At 39.8% G+C, this 14,067-nt stretch overlaps 1 protein-coding gene across 2 annotated transcripts in view; it reads left to right on the top strand.

Moving 5' to 3' along the window:
* The first annotated feature begins 559 nt into the window (after nt 1-559).
* Nucleotides 560-14,067, top strand: part of LOC149158568 (uncharacterized) — a 93,964-nt gene continuing 80,456 nt past the window's right edge. The window contains exon 1 of one of the 2 annotated variants that reach the window (XM_089437769.1): nt 560-810. The gene's annotated coding sequence lies outside the window, so the exon portion shown is untranslated. The remainder of the gene's footprint in view (nt 811-14,067) is intronic. The other variant, XM_089437768.1, reaches the window with a different exon arrangement.

Genomic DNA, 14,067 nt, shown 5'->3' with positions numbered 1-14,067 from the left:
TGTTGTGAGTTAAATCCCTGATTGTTGCTAAGACATAAGTGTTCAATCCTCTATGAGTCAAGGCATTGATTCCCACCCTTATACAACCAAGATATAAAATCTACCTTTTAGTTTTAAACATATAACCTTTACTCGCAATAAATTAACTTGTACAAACTCCACTTTCTAGTTTTAAACATATAATTTCTAGGGTGTTTTTATCAGAGTTGTCTTTAGTGTGATTTTGTGGAAGTTTTTCTGGTAGATTTTTCTGGTCTAATTTCTCTAAAATCCCGCGACAATTCATTGAAATCACAACTTTGTTTGATAGGTAACCATGCACAATAAAAGTGCCCTCTAAAATCCCGTGACAATTCATTGAAATCACACGTTTGTTTGATAGGTAACCATGCACAATAAAAGTGCCCTGAATCCATATATAAAGTCAAAACAATTAATTTAAATAACACAAATCAAGATTTCAACATAAATTTTTCATATACACTGAAACTCCAAAAAATAGCACTAAAAACAACTCTTTTTATCGCACTCGATTTTCACCTAGGGATAACATGGGTTCGCACTGTATTTTCAACGTGGGATAACATATTTTCGGTTAAACCGAACAAAGCGAACCACCTCCGTTTTGATACGCGGTTTCATGTCCATGAATAAAAAGCTCGAATGTTCGACGTGATACAACAATCTTAAAAAAATGTCTAACGTTTTCGTTATTGCCTTTATTGGGTTTTAATGATTCCATGTAATGTAACATCTCGATTGGACAGCGGCGTTTTTCACAGCACTGGTGCTACTGTTGGGCGTTTCTTTGTAAGAAAAATTAAATCTCTTATGCTCTTATTCATAATCAATGCAAAATGTTAATAATTCTAAGACTTTCAAAGCTATATTTGTTTCCGAATTAGTTTCGTCTATACAGGTTTAGGGGTTTATGCAGACTGGCAATTGTTAAAGGGTTTCTATTTAGTATCTAAGCGGTATCTGATTCGAGACGTACTGGTTGTACTGCTTTGATAATTAATGAAGTGTTTGTCAAAAACTTTGGGATATAGCTTTACCCACTGCTGAACATGTGGCGATGATATCTGCATAAAATATTTTATAATATAATGCGATGAAATGGGGTTTTTATTACTCGCTGTTTACAGTCCCTCATCAAAGTCGTTTAGTACTATTCCTCGGGGTTATAGCATTGCCTCCAAAGGTTGGAAATAATGATATTTTCTAGTTTATAAATATTTTTTAAGACATTTATTGGGTTCCAACTGGCATAAATTTGAACACAGTGTTTGCTAGACTAATTAGAAACCTCTTTCTGGCTGCATTGCAAAGAGTGGACTTCCTTTTGATTAGGTGCTGATTTGAGTGGTAGCTGTTTTGCCAAAATCACTTGGGACTTGCTATCCCTTTCAAAGTCATAGCATATAGGTGGGCATACCATGCCGAGAGCAGAACCCTGTTTAATTGCTTAATACTCCATTAACCCTAGCAATGAACCGATGCCCGGTTGGCAATCTTACCAATATTGGAAAACATGGTAAAAATTGCCATCTTCCAATAAGTTTACAATTTGAACCCTGCATCAATCTTTAATAAGGAAGGGTCATTGCAATTGATTGGATTCTTGGTAAGTACGTACTGATACTAAAAAAAGCCGCAGTCTACCTGTTCTACATTTTGAAACTTTTCTGGGCATATTTCCTAGTCAAATTTGCCCGACAGGGATTTTTTTGGAATCACAGGTTTGAGCTGTGAACTCTTCACACTCTGAGTGCCTCATAGGTTTTTCAGGGTGCCAAAATCTATTTATGCATTCAAAAACACGTTTTAAATAACAAAAATCATGATCTAACCAAAAATTGTTTCGCCAAATTCTAACCAAAATCTCCAATACATAGAAAGGACAATAAAGTTACTGCTCTTGAATCATTGCCTCATTAATAAGCTTTTCATAAAGTTAATTATCCACAAACTTTCATGCCCCATTTAATGTCACTGACTCGATAATAGCCGGTTTGTAGACTGTATTTGGATTTTCAGATTACTTCACCTACCTTGAATACCATTATGTGTTATATTATTTTCATCTCCATCTGTATTAGTATGGTTACTAGTCTCTTTTCATTGATGTGGATGTTTACCAAGAGCCTCCTATTATTACTAGAACTGAGCATTGTGCAAAGCAAGGAATCTCAGTGGCACTGATTGGTGTCTTCCATTCTTTCACAAACACTCCCACGTGCATATTATTGAGTGGGTATGCTGCATTCATGCTTCTGTTGACTTTGGATGCTGCTGCCAACTGCATCTGCACTACAACGCTGCTCCAACTGCCGCTGCTGCCTTTTGCAACAATTGCAATGGAAAAACATCCAAAATACTGAACCAACAATGTTCAGTATGATGCATCCGTCGTCCGAGTTCTGACTGCTGCTAGCCTCTGCGCTGTCACTGAAGTCTCTATGCTGCTACTGATTATGCTCTGTGCCAACTGCACTGCTGCCAACACTAGTTCTGTGTTGTTTAGTATCTAACTGCTACTAGCTACTGCATCTATCACTCTGGCACCTGACTGCACCACCTGACACTGGTCCATCCTGCTACTGCTGACTATGGGCTCCCATAGCAAGGTCTTGATCCAAGAGGTGGACTCCTCAAGGACCCTGCCCATCTGTGGTTCTTTCAAACTACAGTACTAGATCACCCCACCTCTCCCTTGGCGGTATTTGGGAAATCATGGCAAACTCCTCCTCGATCTTTGCGGTTGTAGCCTGCAGATCATGTTTCTTGTCCTTGTCCTTCTTCTTGAGGGGACACTGTGTAGTGTAGTGACCAAATTTACGACACCGGAAACATTTGATCTTCGATACGTCCTTCCGCCTCCGTTGCTCCTACTACCCCTTTGATGCAAAGGCTACATTCTCCTCCTCCTCCTTGGGCTTCGTCCCACTGCTGCTGCTGCCATCAAGTTTGCACTTGACTAAGTCTTGCCTCATCTCTTCCCGTTGAAGAGCGCCCACATCCCTTCCCAATCTGACAATTTCTCTTTGCCCAAGATACTTTGGACAAATACTTGCCATTCTTCTGAGACTGAATTCAGGGCCAACCTCACCATCTCTGTAGGCTGAGGTGATGACCCTACAACTGCCAACTGATCTCAAACTTCCTGAAGCTTCGATAGGAACGGATCAATGTGTTCCCCCTTCTGCATCCTCGTAAATCTCATTTTCTCCTCCAAGTACATCTTCTGCTACTCGGAAGATCCTTGATACAACGTAGCCAAGGCATCCCACATCTCTTTGGCCGTCCTTGTGCCAACAATGTGACATACAACGTGATCTCTCACTCCATCGAGGATCAACCGCTTGGCCTTCGCCATCTCAGCTTTGTACTTCTTGAGCGGATCTGCATCAGTAGGTTCAACTACCACACTGTCGACATAGGCTTTGAGATCATGCTCATCTAGAAGGCAGGAGATCCTAGCCTTCCAGATCACATAGTTGGATGCTCTGTCCAATCGATCTTGATCTCTCAGCCCATTAGCTGCCATCTCTGCCAACAAAAAATTCGAACTGCTCCCTCTCTCCTCTGCGCAGCTGCTAGGTTGGCCTACACACTCCCTGCTGGAGTTAGTAGATATGCTCCTCGCTACTGCTGCTCAGCAACTGAGAAATAGAATTCCTTGGCTCGAAATTCACTGAGGAAGAAATTCCCTCAAAAGGTGTCTTCTTCCTTCTTCTGACGTTTTTTGCCCCAACAACTACTGCAGAAAACTGTGTCTCACTTGAAGACTGCTCAGCGTGACTGCTCAGATCTGCTGCTACGCTGCTCCCTTTGCCACTGAGAAATCATGAAGCGGAAATCTTAGCTCTCTGTCAATTCACTTAGAGAGAGATTTTCCTCGAGAATCTTAGCCTCCTGACTTGGACTACGCAATCCCTTTGGAGATTCGATCTGCTGCCTACGTAGCACTTCGATCTCCCTCCTCTTCAACACTGGGCTCTTCCGGTCTGCTCTCTTGCTTCACCTGCGCTTTGATACCATGTGAAAATCTGGTGACCCAAATCCCTATTGCAGTGATATGATGTTATTTCTCCTACTTGCTAATTCTCTTACAAGTTATTTACAATATTACACAGTAAACATCGAAATAAATACAACTGTAGCCTTCACAACATAAATAATATGTAGAAACAAGAATTGAGCAAGAAGAAATAACACACACAAGTGACACTGTTGTTTTTGGACAAATATCCCCGGAAAAAATCGGTGCAACCGCTGAGGGTTTGTATTATTATGTAGTTGCCAGTAGTTTCTGAATACAATCTTTGGATGCCTTACTAGCTATTTGATACGGAGACTCTGATTGGCAGAGAAATTAGTGAGAAATATCTCACACTATCACTGGCGAACTGACACTGATCTAGGCCTTGGATGGTTGGCCCCACGTTGGCTCTGTGCAGGGTTTGCGTCAGCCTCTCTGGGGTCTGCGTCACCTCTTCCACGGATCTTTTGTTGTCTGGAACTTCGTTCCTCTGGCCCTCCAGTCTCACACCCCGACTTTTGGCTCTGGAACTCGACTTCCCAGCTGAATCTCACACTCCCTCTGAAGCTCTGTGCTGCTTCTACGTGGCACCCGCGTGGCATTGTGCTGCTTCTTCTATATCTCTCTCTGCCTTCTCTGCAATGTATCCTCGGATCATGAAACTCTCCAACTGGAAAACTATCCTTCCCCTCACTGCAAGAAATCCCCTCGATGATTTCTCGGCAACTGCTGCGCTGCTCTCTTGAGAAATCGATCTTTTTATCTCACTCAATGTGTCTTCCAAATGCCCATCAAGCCCCTTCTTATAATCCTCTTGTTGATCAATCAATGGCCCAGATTAGATTCTAATCAATGGCTCATATCATTTTGACTTGATCTTCGTCTTCCTCTAGAAGTTTCATCCCCAATTTAATTAATACCCTTTAATTATTTTAATTTCCTAAGTTTAGACTTAGGCATCCATTAAAAATAATTAATTATTTTAATAAAACTGTCTCTGGGTGGAATTTCCCAAAACGATTTTTGGGTATTTTGGAATACATGCGTCTTAGCCTTCCTGCAAATTTTGAGGCTTAGAGCACATTCGATGCTACCAGAAATCAACACCTAGTTGCATCAAGGGAGGATCTTTGAGGTTAAATCGTAAACGACCTATCTCCCTTAACATTTGAGGTCAATGGGAAGAATTTCTTGATGGTAGTTTAATTGCTTGGTCGACTCTAGTGTTTAGTGCTTTGTAAGGAGTGGGTATAACTCTTAGGTATCATAGAAGTGGGATATTTGTTGGTTGGGGGGAGGAGGTTTGCTATGTTAAAAATTTGTACTCACATGGTCTAAAAGGAGGGAGCTAGCTGCTTGAGCCTTGGCCTTTGTCCTTACCTGCATGCCTTAGGAAATCTTGCCTTAAAACTTCTTCCTTTATGCTCTATATGTGGACCAAGCCTTCCCTTTTTGGGGTTTTTTGGTCCCTAAAAAACATTGTCAAAACTTAAAGAATTTGATCTTCCTAACTGCTTTAAAAAAGCAATCCGAATGGATGTGGGATCACCTCTATGGTTTTGCTAAGTTCTTGTTGATTGTTGGATACAATTTGCCTTTTGCTAAAGTTTTCCTTTACTCGAGTCTGCCCTGTCGCGAAGTTTGCCTCTTATTGAGTTTACTTTTAACATGAAATTTTCCTTTGCTTGAGTTTGCCTTCTCACAAAAGTTGCCTCTCCTTGCTTTTTCTTTTTTTTGAAAGTCTTCCTCTATCTGACTTTGCCTTCTCACAAAGTCCACCTTTGCCAGAGTTTGGCTTCTCATAAAGTTTGCCTTTGTGTGAGTTTACCTTTTCACAAAGTCTTCCTCTACCTAATTTTGCCTTATTTAGAAGTTTTCTTTCACCTGAATTTTTGCAACTTGATTTGTCCTCCTTGAATTTGGCTTGCTGGTTGTTGTTGCTAGTTTGTCCTCTCCAAGGCTTTCTCATGCTTGCTATACTTGTGCTTTCATGCTTTTGGAGACATGTAATTGTCTTCTTTGTTCATCTATCCTTTGGAAGTCAATGGCTCATCCCCATATACATCATCCTCTAATAAGGCTTAATTGTTTGGTTCATGAGGCACATTTTGAACTTGCCAATCAGCAAAAAGGCCTTCCTTACCAATTCTCATAACAACAATAACTAACCTCTCCAAGGTGGCATCTTGTTGTCAGAACTTGACCTAGTGGTGAATTTGCCTTTGTAGATGGCACTTCTCTACACCTTTTCATGGCTTTTGTTGGTGTCCATTTTACTGTTGGTGCACTTAATGCTTTTACCCCTTTGATCTTGACTACTCATTTCTTCTTTGGTTTGGTCTTTTGATTCTTGAGATGAGCCCAAGATTCCAACACTCTCCATCTAATGCCCATTCTTCTTGCAATGGATATATAATTTTTTTCCATTGCTTTGTTGAACAAGCTTGGCTTTCTTATGTTCTTCTTGTGTTTCCTTTGTTGGTTTGAAGAAGAGTTCTTGTAGCCTTCTTTCTTCCTGAGGGATTTCCCTTTTGCAATACTTGGACACAAAATCATTATTCAATCCACACCAAGAACATGGATAAGAATATTGACACTGCTTTGTCTTATAACCTTTTGGGTTACTTTGAAAATGTTTACACCATGTTTGGGTTGCTTCATGTAATTTGGGGTACATGGTGTATGTTCAACCCTCGAATGGTCCAAGATGGATTGACACATGGGAGACTGTTCGTCATGGATTTGTACATTGGAGACAACTTGTTTAGTAGTTGCTTGACCTTAATGGTGTGTTGGCTTGTGATTCTTCCCTAGGGTGTTGGAGTTCTCTCGATAGCTTGGGTGATGTCCTTATGATGGCCAAAGAGGTTCACTTGGTTGGAGAGCGCCCTACCTGGGAAGAATAACATTGTGCATTAGGACCTAGATATCATAGGGTACCTTGGATGGAGAGGCTTGGAGTTGGCTTGGGGATGCTTGAGTTGTGATAGTGTTCATGCAGGGTGTGTGTTCCCAATAGAGCACATGGCTTACAAGGAACGATGTCCTCAATGTGGGCTTATGACAAAGGGGTGTGGACACTCCTTGTGTAGCTACATCATCTTCAAGCCCCTATTGTGTATGAAATTGGCTTGGAGCCTGACATGTGTACTCTTGGATAGGTTGCTTGTAAGAGCTTGGGCCCACATTGTATTGTTGGCCTCTTGTACCTTTGATATATACATAGGAAGAAGAGAGTTCTTTCATTATTATCACCATCGTTACACTCTTTTCTTTGTACTTAGCTTCTTGGAGGAAGTCTTTAGGATTCACAACGAAAAGCCTAGGAGTTATGAAGTCTTAAGAGGATGTCTTGGTTTGGAGTTCAATCCTTGTGTGATACTAGGGCTAAACTCTACTCATGTGAAGAAGATGTTGGTGAGGATCTCTTATTACACTCTTTTCTTTGTACTTAGCTTCTTGGAGGAAGTCTTTAGGGTTTACAACGAAAAGCCTAGGAGTAATGAAGTCTAAAGAGGATGTCTTGGATTGGAGTTCGATCCTTGTGTTATACTAGGGCTAAACTCTACTCACGTGAAGAAGATGTTGGTGAGGATATCTTATTCTTATATTTTCATTTGCACTTGATGATCTCTCTCTCTCTCTCTTGGAGTTGCCACGGTTTTATGATCATCTTTGAGCATATTTAAGTCTAGGGTTAGGGTTTCATCCCTCAGAGGTTTGAGATTAAGATGTTGTGATAAAACCCCAAGGTGTAATTGGTGAAGAAGAAGAAGAGAAGAGGATGTTTTGCGTTGGAGGATTTGTTTGAGTGATTCATGCACATTGGAGCTCGTGGTTGAGCTAGGGGTTTTCATTGTTTTTTGTAGCTAGGGTTTTGGAGAGCTAGTGGATTGTATTAGCCTTGTGATAAGGCTATGGTATGTATAACAACTTCATCTTGTATTTATTAATGAAGTTTTCAGCTTTCCAACTCTTGTGCAAATTGCATATTTGAATTTTACCCATTGATGATTGATGTTTCTCATGATTTGTTATTGACAACTATATATGTTTTTCTGATTTGACAGAATTAAAGGGCAATTATGTTAGTGATTCCATAGTTTTTAAAACCGTTTTGAAAAACCGGTAACCGGTCAAACCGGCCGGTTAGCTAGCTGGCCGGTCCGAACCGGCCAAAAAACCCGGTTGGAAGGCCCCCTTCGCCCATTTTTTGCCCTAACCGGTGAAAAACCGGCCGGTTTAGGACGGAACCGGCCGGTTTGTATCAAACCGGCCGGTTCTGTCCTAAACCGGCCGGTTTTAGGCATGTTGTTCAAACGAAACAGTGTTAACTTACAATACATCTCTGCTATACAAACCCTAAGCAAAAATCTTCTTTGATCAATAGCACACAATCTAACAAAACATTCTTGGAGCTCTGGGTATCAACAACATATTATCAGCATCCTATTCAACATCATACTCAGCAGATCAACAATTTATGAGTCAACAATAGTATACTGCAGCAATGAACAAATCAACCAGCAAGTACTTTACAGCCTCGGAAATACTTCTCCAAGTTAATCCATATGATGTCTCTGTCAACAGGTAGCAGCAGACTTCAAATTATAATTATTTCCTTAGAGGTTCACCATTCAACACACCAAGCATTATACAATAGCAAGGGCCAAGAAAGACTATAGAAGATCTATAGCAACCTTTGTAACATTGAGAGTCTTTTATAACAGCCCTGATCTCATTCCAAACATCATGCAATAGTAAAAACAAATATAGTGTAGCTTCTAAATATCAATTATGAGCATACAACAGCATAATCAGACAGTATACCTAATGCAAACCTCTGTTTCCGCTTCAGGAACAATGACTTAACTGATCTTAGCTTCAAAATGCAGATATGACATACAAGTTTTGGACCTTAGAGCGATTTCACCTTACCCAGTACCAGATTGCAGACCATTGTATCAGTGTGAATCGACTTCATCAGTCATAAGTTTTAAATCAACAGATCACTTGTGTAACCACACTGCAAAGGAACCTCACCATCACTCAAATCAAGAACTGAGTCAAACTCCCACAACCAAATAAAGATGATGCTACCAAGAAAGCATGCTCAGCAAGAGAAAATCTCATTTACTATGCTTTGAGAACAAAACATTCTTAAGAGGGTGGCAATGTAGTAGGAACAGTACTAATTATGCCAATGAAAGGTCAAAGGCCACACACCTCGTGACCAATCACTGTATATCTATACACAGTCAAGAGGCCCAATGTTGATATCATTCTTAATAAATTCTTATCAATCAATCATTATCCAGTATTTTAATTTACAATTGCAGATATACTCTATCAATCTTAGTAATAAACAAGGACTATTTATTCCAGTCTCCATCCATGAGGTGGTTATGGGACCCCACATCAGTGCTTACAGCAACCTTAGTCACCTAAACTAATTTAAAATAATGGTTAGCTCTTAAACCATAGCAATACAAGTAATGACGGTGCAAAAAGGCGGATTTTGACTGTGGTTTAGGGGTTTTGGGGGGGAAGTAAAGGTGTTTTGATATATTCACCTTTACATGGTATATAAATGAGCAAACTTTGCATATTTTGTCTCTATTGGCTTGGAATCATGGTTTTACATCTTAAAAATAGTTTTGTTTCATTAAAAATTAATTATTTAATGTATTTTTTAAAAACCGGTTTGTTTAGACCAAACCAGTCCCGGTTAGACCGGTTCCGGTCGGTAAACCGGTTCATTAGGTGGACCGGTCCGGTCGCCGGTTCCGGTTTTAAAAACACTGAGTGATTCAACATCGTAATTGAAGAAGTTACGGGCTGTTTTACTTCTGATAAAGAGAGTTTTAAGATCTCATTTTTGCATGATAAGGTTGCTCTAGAGGGCTGAAACATTGGTATATTTTCTCCTTGGATTACCTAGAAGATTGGGTTGTCAAGGATTGAAATATTGTTCACTTTCCACTGCTGTTTTGTTCTATATTTCATAACAGCCATAAGGCTGAAAATTCACGGGGTTAAGATCCAGGAAACCTCTAGTCAAAGAGGTGAAATTTCTTTTTTTTGCATTAAAGTGTAAGTTCGCAGAAGTTTCCACAGCTTTTTATTTGCATACCTTTTGAAGTTGCTTTTGTGCTTAATGATTTTGTTGTTTGGCCTTCTAACTGCTGGTGTAGTTTGAGATTCTTGAAACACCTCCTCAGTGTCCTTAGAGTTTGCATAGGGCTGAGAGAAAGATACACTGTTGTCTTCTTCTTTCTCCTCCTTTGTGGTTTGCTCTTTCTTTGGAGTTCCCTTGCTTCCTTTGTTAGCCCTCACAAAGGCAATCTTGATGGTCGGTTTCACACATCCTCTAGTGCTTTATTGTTGTTAGATTACCTGTTGCTCAAAAAGTTGCTGACCTTCAGCTTGGGTGAGCAGTAACAGAATTCTCTCTTCATGCATGCGGAGTAAACAGTGATAATAGAGGAGCATGATTTGTTTTTATAACCTTCTCCCTCTCTATTTTGGTTTATAGGAGTTACAATGCATTTGGGTTGGGTGCATGAGTGTTGGGTGTGGACTGTGTTAATGTTGTAGTTACTCTCTTCCATGATGGGTGCATTCATTCATAATGACACATTTAATGCAGACAATTACCTTTCCTTAAGGGTGCTCTTACCTAGGCATTCACTCCAAGTCAAGTGGGGAGAATTCCTCTAGGCTAGTGGGGTTGCTTTATTGCTGAACGATAGAATGTTTATCAGCTTGAGTGAGGCTCTCTACCATAGTCATTTATTTCCCATTTTGTTGCTGAACGATAGAATGTTTATCAGCTTGAGTGAGGCTCTCTACCATAGTCATTTATTTCCCATTTTGTACCTCTCTTCCTTAGTATATAAAAGGATGAGGAGGGGTGTAAGCATTCTTAGAGACATTTCTAGTGTGTGTTGTAGTGAGCACAATTGTAAGCAACCTGTATATTATCCTGGATCCATTATATATTTTTTTTTATGAATGATAGAGTAGATATGATTGCTGTTAGATTTTGTACCATTGTATATAATGTCCAGACTCCATATTGGACATATATGCAGATTAGCTTCCTTCTATCTACCATTTTGAATTCACACACAAAATGTATGTGAACTTAATTTATGAAAATTATATGTAGACTTTGGCTTTGATATTTGTAAACTAAGTTTCGAGTTATAGGGCCTATAGGTTTCATTCTTTGAGCGCATATCTAAACTATGCTGTAAAGTTTAACATGCTATTAGAGTGTAAACATATCTTGGAGTATGCTTTTGTTAAAATTGGCAACTAGGGCCAAACTCCATATGGGTCATCTTATTTATGGTAGCTGATATTTTTTTTTGGATCCCTCTCATCGAGAGGTGTAGGATTGATCTAAAGATCATCCGATTCCGATAAGTATTTATGGAGTTATGAATTTATTTGCATTATAAGACAATTCATCAAGGTTGGCCAGCAACCAAAGAAACCCCACATGTGCTCAACGTTTTAGTATAAATAGAGGTGGTCTTCAAGTCATTTCAACACACTTGGGATCTCTTCCTTTCTCTACTTGTCTTTGGGTTTTAGTAGGAGGAGAGATCCTAAGGAATAACATTGCCCTGATTCAGAGGGCAGAAAGCCGGAAAAGCCGGAATTGTCGGAAAAGCTGGAACTGCTAGAAAAGCTGAAACTACCGAAAAAGCTGGAACTGCCGGGAACAATCGGAACTGTCGGAACTGCCGGGAACAGTCGAAATTGCGAGAACTGTCGGGAAATGTCTAAACAGCCGGAGCATCTGTCTCCGAAGGAGAGCAGCATGCAAGGGACAGCTAACTAACATTGGGACAGTTGTATGGTACTTAGCAGCAAATACACCAAGCATGCAATGTTACGGCTAGCATGCAAGGGACAACTAGCATGCAACAACAAGCATGCTAAGGACAACAAGCAAGCAAGGGACAACAAGCAAGCAAAGTGCATCCAACACATAGGTCAGGATGGCAACATGGTGCAGAAATGGCACATAATGCAGTACAATGATGGGTACAATCATCATTAATGAAGCGTGATGAGATGCAGCATAGTGATGATGGGTGCAGCATGGTGCAGCGCGGTGAGGTGCAACATGATGACAAAATGCAGCACAACGATAGGTGAAGGAGTCACCTTGGAGAATTAGTTGAAGCAACATGCCTTCAACTGATCTCATGTATCATTTGCTTAGAGATGATCTATGCTCTTATCTAGATAAGTCAAAGTGTTGACTTCTGTTGTAAACGTACTATCTCTCTCTCTCTCTCTTTGTGCTAAACTATTGAAGAACATATAAGAAGAATTGATCAAGGGTTTCCCCACATTGGGGTTTGTCCCTGGCTAGTGCCACATCTTGTGTCCTCTTGTCTTGGCTTGTCTTCTGCGCTTTATGTTTATGTTCTATCTGCAGTTTACTTTAATGCTGTTGTGATTGCTAATCTGGAAAAAATATGGAGCGAACTGTGAAAATTGAAATAAATTGCTCTAAGCATAGGACATACCTAAAATTAACAGCTTTTGAAGGACAAGCTCAGTGATACCCATATGAGCAACATTGGTACTGTATTGAATTATTTGATGAAGATCATGGAGTTGAGAGATCAACTTGTAGCCATAAGGGACACGGTTGATGAGGATGAGTTATTTCGGATAACTTTGAATAAATTATTACCACCTCGGCTTATGTTTCTCCAAAGTATATGTGTTTGTAAGAAGTTGACCACTTTTCGGAAATTGTGGAATGATTTTGTCCAAAAGGAGATCGTACTAGAGATTGTTTCAACTAGAGTGGAGGAAACCTAGAATCTTGTTCCCAAGGTGTTACGTGGATGCTCCCTAATGGTAATGTTGAATTCATAAATTTTTAATGAATATTTTAACGTTACCATGAATTGTTTCAAGATGCTTGAGGGTGGTTCCAACCTCATTGGACTTCATACGGAGAAAGTAGAATTTAGGATTTTAGGATTGATGGGATTCTATCTATTATGAGGGTATGTATTGGCATTTAATCAAGAGCACCAACCTTATATGTACCCCAATATGAACCCCAATGTGATTAGTCATGGTGAGCTTTTTCTATCATATTTTAAGCGTTGGAGTAGATAGTTCATCAAAATTGGGTGGTGTTGACAAATGTCCCTAAAAGATCGAGGTAGAGGCAAAGGCTAGACAAGTGACAAAGATTGAAGAATGATACTAATGATGAGGATCCTGATATAAATGATGGTGAAATATTGCTTGTTAAGGCATGGTGGAACATGCATGGTGGTGTTACCCCACAACTACAACATTTGGCAACGTGTGTGCTTTCACAATTGGTGAAAACTTCTTTTGTAGAGAGGTGTTTAACAACTGGCTTATTTTATTGTTTGGACCTTTCGGTCTTCATTCTTAGTGTGCAGATGGCCTATTTTGGAAACATAACTATTTGTTCATGTTATTGTTGACAATTGATAATAACCTATTTCATTCCATAAGCTAATGGTCTACTTTCTATTATATGGCTTGAAAATTTGTATGTTTGTTTGTAATTGCTAGAATCTAGATCCTAGATGTTGATTCTTGAATTATTAGTCATTAATGTAGGATGGATGCCATTTCTACCTTCATTAAGGTACAAATATGCACGTTTTCATATATTCTTGATGTTTTTTTTGGAAAATTACGCTCTCAACTTTCCCGCTCTGCTTCTACTCTGCTATGTGTTTTGGCAACTATGAGGAGGACCCAAGAAAGTAATAAAGAAGAGAGTGGTAAGAAAGAAGGACCTAAACCATGTGACATGTTTCAATTGTCACAAGAAGGGACATTATAGAAGCCAATGTCTAGAGAGGAAAAAGGGAAGAACCGACAAAAGCAGGTCGTAGGGAGTGTAGAAATTGTAGTGGTTAAGTTGGCATCTATGTTGGAGACATCCATCTCCATGGTTTCTTGTTTGTCCACCAATACCACTTTTGGTGTTGGCTGGTATG

The sequence above is a fragment of the Pinus tabuliformis genome, chromosome 5_2 (assembly GCF_031772625.1).
Source record: "Pinus tabuliformis cultivar Carrire ecotype Pingquan chromosome 5_2, CPIR1, whole genome shotgun sequence".
NCBI lineage: Eukaryota > Viridiplantae > Streptophyta > Pinopsida > Pinales > Pinaceae > Pinus > Pinus tabuliformis.
Note: the sequence above shows the minus strand (reverse complement) of the source record. Positions and strands in the feature narration are given on the sequence as shown.